The sequence below is a fragment of the Akebia trifoliata genome, chromosome 3 (genome assembly GCF_017979445.1).
Source record: "Akebia trifoliata isolate Shusen 1 chromosome 3, ASM1797944v1, whole genome shotgun sequence".
In the NCBI taxonomy this organism is placed as follows: Eukaryota; Viridiplantae; Streptophyta; class Magnoliopsida; order Ranunculales; family Lardizabalaceae; genus Akebia; species Akebia trifoliata.
In genome coordinates this window covers 45,663,795-45,669,115 of record NC_141377.1, presented here as the reverse complement: position 1 = coordinate 45,669,115, position 5,321 = coordinate 45,663,795, and the positions used below count along the sequence as shown (strand labels likewise).

Genomic DNA, 5,321 nt, shown 5'->3' with positions numbered 1-5,321 from the left:
GCTGATTAGACCTACGTCATCTTCTATCAGACTGATATAAGTAAACTAAACACATTAACAATTCTATAAGTGTTTGTTTGTCTAAAAATAATTCAAGCATAGTGCTTGGATGTCTAATCACTAAAATAAATAAATTCTCTACGGTTGTGTTTGGATTGAGAGAAATGAGAAATGAGAAATGAGAAATGAGAAATGGAGAGAAGAGAAGAGAAAATAAATGAGTCTCCATTTCCCTTGTTTGGATTGTTAAGTGGGGAGAGGAGAAAAAGAGGAGAGAGCATTTTAAAATATTATTAGTTCTCCTCTGCCCCTAGTTCTCTTTTAAAATATTTTAAATTTTCCAAATTATCCCAAATTCTTTGCCGTCGATCCAAACATGATGGAAAGGGATCAGCGATTCAAATTATTGACCTCATTTTAACACTTTGTTAAAAAAAAATTGACCTCGCAACGATACAATTTAAAAAATAGGGACCCCGGTGGATTCGAACCACCAACCTCTCAAGATCCCGGGGGAACTGAGCGCTCTTGCCATTTTGAGCTTATGGATCCTTCAACAGACGACCAACTTAAAACTTAGAAGGGGCGCAAATTAGAAAAATCTGGGAACTAACCCTTATAAACTAATTTAGTTTCGACGAACATCAATAAATCTCCCCTTCGTAAAACGGTAAACCATCACTTTCTCAAACTTGAGATTCTAGTTATCTACTTCTAAAACAAAAGGTCAAAAAAAATTATATTCAATTCAATTTACTTGAAACCAGGGCTTAGGAGATTGTAACTGAGCCTTGATTAAGGGTTCTAAAAGGTCAAGGATGAATAAATAATATCTTAAAGATTACTGCTACAACAAAATTGTAAGATTACAAGAGATAAATTTATTCATAGGAGCCAAACTAAACAAAAATTGAAAATTTCCAAACTCAATTTAGCTCACGTCGTTAAGAGTAGATACCCTGCTTCCAAATTTTTTTTTTTTACAATTATTGGATGTCCGTAAGATCTACTGTAGTATAACAAATAATTCCCCCACCTCGTACTCGGGTGGAAAAAACTCCCGATTTAAAAAAAATATATTTACTAACCGTGTAAGAGGTCTTGACTAAAACAAAAAAAATAATAGTTTCTACTAAATCATTTTTTCCCACTTTTGACATTATTACGAAAATGACCACCAAACAAGAAGACAGCTCTGAACAAAATAACATCATCATAATCGAGATAATCCAGGCAGCTTGATTCAGACTATCAAAGGCGCAAGAATTTACATTTCGATAATATTTAAAAACATATGAATTTCATTTCTTAGACATTTTAGTTAATCATTATAACTGAAATAAGAATCAAGACTTCTAAAGAATAAACATGCAATGAGCGACGACCAAGAGTAGGAGGCTATGCTCAAGTACAGAACAACAAATTTAATTTCAAGAACATATATATAGTTAATCATTTATCATATAAAAATATATATATAAATAGTTCGCTCGACTATTTTATTAGAAGAAAATAGTTCCATATGAAAAGAGAAGCCTTACTAATATTAAAACAAAATAAGAAATTACTTTATTATAATAGGAAATAACAAATTAGATCGTAGAGTCAATCCCTGCATGTGGATATCAGCTAATATATTACAATTTAAAATACATTACTCACCGGGGAAAAAATATATATATATCCACAACCATGCAAAATCCAATGATTAAATCTTACTCTCCGGATAAGAATCACCGAGACTTGCAATATGAATATGTACAAACCATTTGATTTAGTATTTAAAAAGGTTTGGACCAATCCTTTTTACCATATATGAAAAGTAAACCATATGTATCCGCCTAAGAATTTAAAGAAAGATCAGTAATAAATTTACATTAAAAGAGTAAAAAGATCAAAGTTCGCATCAAATTTCAACAAATGTTAGGTTATTAAATTATTCGGACAACGAATATCCCATAATCATCTCCACATAGATTTATCAGACTAGTGCAATATAAGCCCTACTGCGTTTCAAGTAGATTTTCAGTCGCGAAAGAGAACTAGAGCATTTGTTGCAAACCATAGAGAGAACATAAAACTTATTAAACCCATTTTCATACCCAATACAAAAGAGACGAATAAAATATATATAAGGTGAACATACAAATGTAAAAGCTAAAATTAAAATAATCATCAATCTTGAGGAAGCCAAAGTTCCATTGAGACTCGAGAGGTTGCGTATACCAACTTCAGATAATAACAGCAAAATCAAACAGTTTCAAAAGAGAGAATGTTTACTTTCACCTTGAAATTCTAAGCAGACCGTATTCCCTTCTACAGGCTTAGATGGAGGTCTGTTGCCAGATAAATATTTATATCAGAAACAGCCACTTCATTAAGAATTGTCGATTAACAGTAAGAAAACGTGTTCCTCTTCCTCAGCATAGCATAACTACAAGCAGCGTCACTCTTCCGCAGCATAAAAACCCTCCAGGCTGCAACAGAAGCCGAATAGATGATGAACTCTCCAAGGGTGCGAACCCATCCGTCAAAAGACTTGATAACACCAGGATCCTTCATTAGAAACTCATCTAATACCACCCCCCCCCCTTTATTTTCTTTTACAGAAAGAACTTAGTTTACATCATACCAACATCTATTTAAAGAAAAATTAAATAACATACATAGATCGAATCTTTAAGCAAATACTTAATATCACATGTATATAGATAACAAAACATAAATAAATCTAATTAAAGTGAATAGTATTGAGATCCCAATTTTTACTTCTTTATTGCAGACCAATTTTTTAAATAATTCATTAAAACTTAGAACTCTCTTCTAAGATTACGAAGATTAGGATGAATTATACACAAATAAATCTAATTAAAGAGGATAGTATTGAGATCCCAATTTTTACTTATTTATTGCACATAAATTTATTACTCTTCTAAGATTACAGATTAGGATGAATTATAATCTCATTTTTATTATGGTCATGCTCGTTCAATCCAAAATCCAAAATCGAAGAACCTAGCAATAACTAAAAAAAGGTGTTCAAGGCACACAGATACTTAGTGATGAACGATAAGCAACAAACATCTGCATAGACTACGATTTCGATTTCGGCATTTTCCTTTCGAAAAGTATAGACTTTGGCTGCAGATCTAACGCTTAGATGTTCACGTCTAAGCGTTAGATCTGAGATATTTCTGGTAATAACGACAACCTCTGCACAACTTAATTATTTGGGCCATTCTTTCCTCGTACTATACGTGATACATACTTTCGTATATATGAAAACTAATTAAATGTGTAAAATTTGCAGAAAATTGTTGAAATTGATATACCTTCCAGTTGATGGTTGCAAACTGCCTGAGTGCTTTGGTAAATTTATGATGATGATGGTGATGACTGCATATCAAAGGGCGCTAGTAGTAAAGTAGAAGCTCAAAGAGAAAACACACACCAAACTATGGGGAGAACCCGGGCAAAACCCCCGTGCGATCTCCCCTAAACACCCAAAAAAAGAGATTTTTTTATTAGCGTAGTATTGACCTGCCATGCAAGCGCACCTGACATGGCAAAGGTCTATCACAAAAGGTAGGCGACAATCCTCCCCTCTCAAATCTTCGTGACATCTCACCCCAACACTAAATCAGATCAGATCATGTATACTAACTCTACTTACAACCACATCTGATATGGATCCAACAATCATATATCCTCAACACCTCGCTAAATTCGCCAAAGAGAACTACGATTTCGTCGAGACTTCAATAGGTTTGGATGACATCCAATCGCAACTAATCACCACGTTCTTTAAGCTTCGCCTTTCAAACGACATATGGATTGAGAACGACTCCTGCAAAATCACGCACCACAAGAAAACCAACCAACAAACAAGAAAACTTAAAAATCGAAAAACAAAATTAAATAATATTTCACTGTGTAACCGAAGAAGATCTTGTGCAGATGATGAAACTTCACTTCTGCAAGCGCATCTTCTGCAGAATATCAGGAATTATCCACCACAGTAAGAAAGGCACAGATCTAAGGAATATCAACGAGGATTCAGCTCTAACTACAAAGGGAGAGATGATCAATATTTCACCCTAGAAGAGAGAGATGCCTGGCGATAGAGAAAAATTACGCCCCTTGAGAGAGAAGGACCAGAAAATTTTAGATTAAATTCTCACGCAAACGCCCTAAAATTTAAAAAAGACTCGATTAAAACATAGATCATCGATCCATAGTAATTAAAAACGAACAAAGGTAGAGAGATCTTGAAGAAGAAACTTAGAAACAACTCTTAAGAACACGCAGCGGCGTATAATACAACCGATTACCATCGAAGGACATGAAAGAAAGAGGAAATGGAGTCAGAATTTATTGAAAACCTAAAACAAAATCAACGGAGGATGCTGAGTTGGTTGTTAAAGATGGACGGTCGATTACAAACTACGTGGTTGAATCAGAGCCTAGTTCTCACTAAGTCGGTGATAAGGAATCGACGGTTCTGGAGTCTTTAATTTCTAATGGGTAATCGTGTGACACGTGTTATATGCGTAGCTTCCACGCACAGCTGGAATCTTAGACTTTTTAGCTGGATCACACTATCACGGAACGTGACAAGAGAAACGTAGATAAGAAGCAACCTCAATAATTGGCTGGCTTTAAACTCGGTTGTTGACTCAACTCGGGTTACATTTCTAGAAGCCTATAAAGGGTGGGTTGTGATTGTGTGAACGGTTTGATTTCTTTGATTCCAAGACTCCGAGGTTGGTATTTAAAATTATGACCAAGAGATTTTTTTCAGTTTCAATTCTGCTCCACATTCCGATTCTAAAATTTTAAAATATATATATATATATATATATATATATATGGGAAATGTTCAACAACAAACATTTTGACAAACATTTAGGCAAAACATTTTTCAAAACATGGGTTAGAGGTTTTGGAATGGGTTGATTTTTGGTGAGGATGATCTCTACGGTGAGGAGATCATCTTCACCAAAAATCAGCCCATTCCAAGACCTCTAACTCATGTTTTGTCAAAATGTTTGTTGCTGAACGAGACCCTATATATATATATATATATACCAAGTAACACGGTTATCTACCGAATTCTACTTAGAATATGTTTGATTGCATGAAAAATTATGAGAAAATTGAAATTCGATGAAAAATGATAATTTTCAGTGTTTAACATGTCAAAAACTCTAGATTTGCACAAAATATATTTGCTAATATCTCCAATTTCTCTTTATTAACGGTAAATTATTTTCTTACCCCTTCTCCTTAAAATACAATTTGCTAGCACACGATAAATCAAA

The 5,321-nt window shown here is 33.9% G+C and overlaps 1 long non-coding RNA gene across 4 annotated transcripts; it reads right to left on the bottom strand.

Moving 5' to 3' along the window:
- Positions 1–2,066: 2,066 nt before the first annotated feature.
- On the bottom strand, positions 2,067–4,820 carry LOC147407337 (uncharacterized). 4 transcript variants are annotated; one of them, XR_015176767.1, is made up of 3 exons: positions 4,097–4,355; positions 3,333–3,989; positions 2,067–2,538 (listed from the first exon to the last, which is right to left on the bottom strand). It is a non-coding gene; the product is annotated as an uncharacterized LOC147407337 (long non-coding RNA). The 4 variants fall into 4 exon arrangements; XR_015176766.1 differs by having other exon boundaries at positions 2,067–2,556; positions 3,333–4,820; XR_015176765.1 differs by having other exon boundaries at positions 3,333–4,820.
- Between the last annotated feature and the right edge of the window lie 501 nt (positions 4,821–5,321).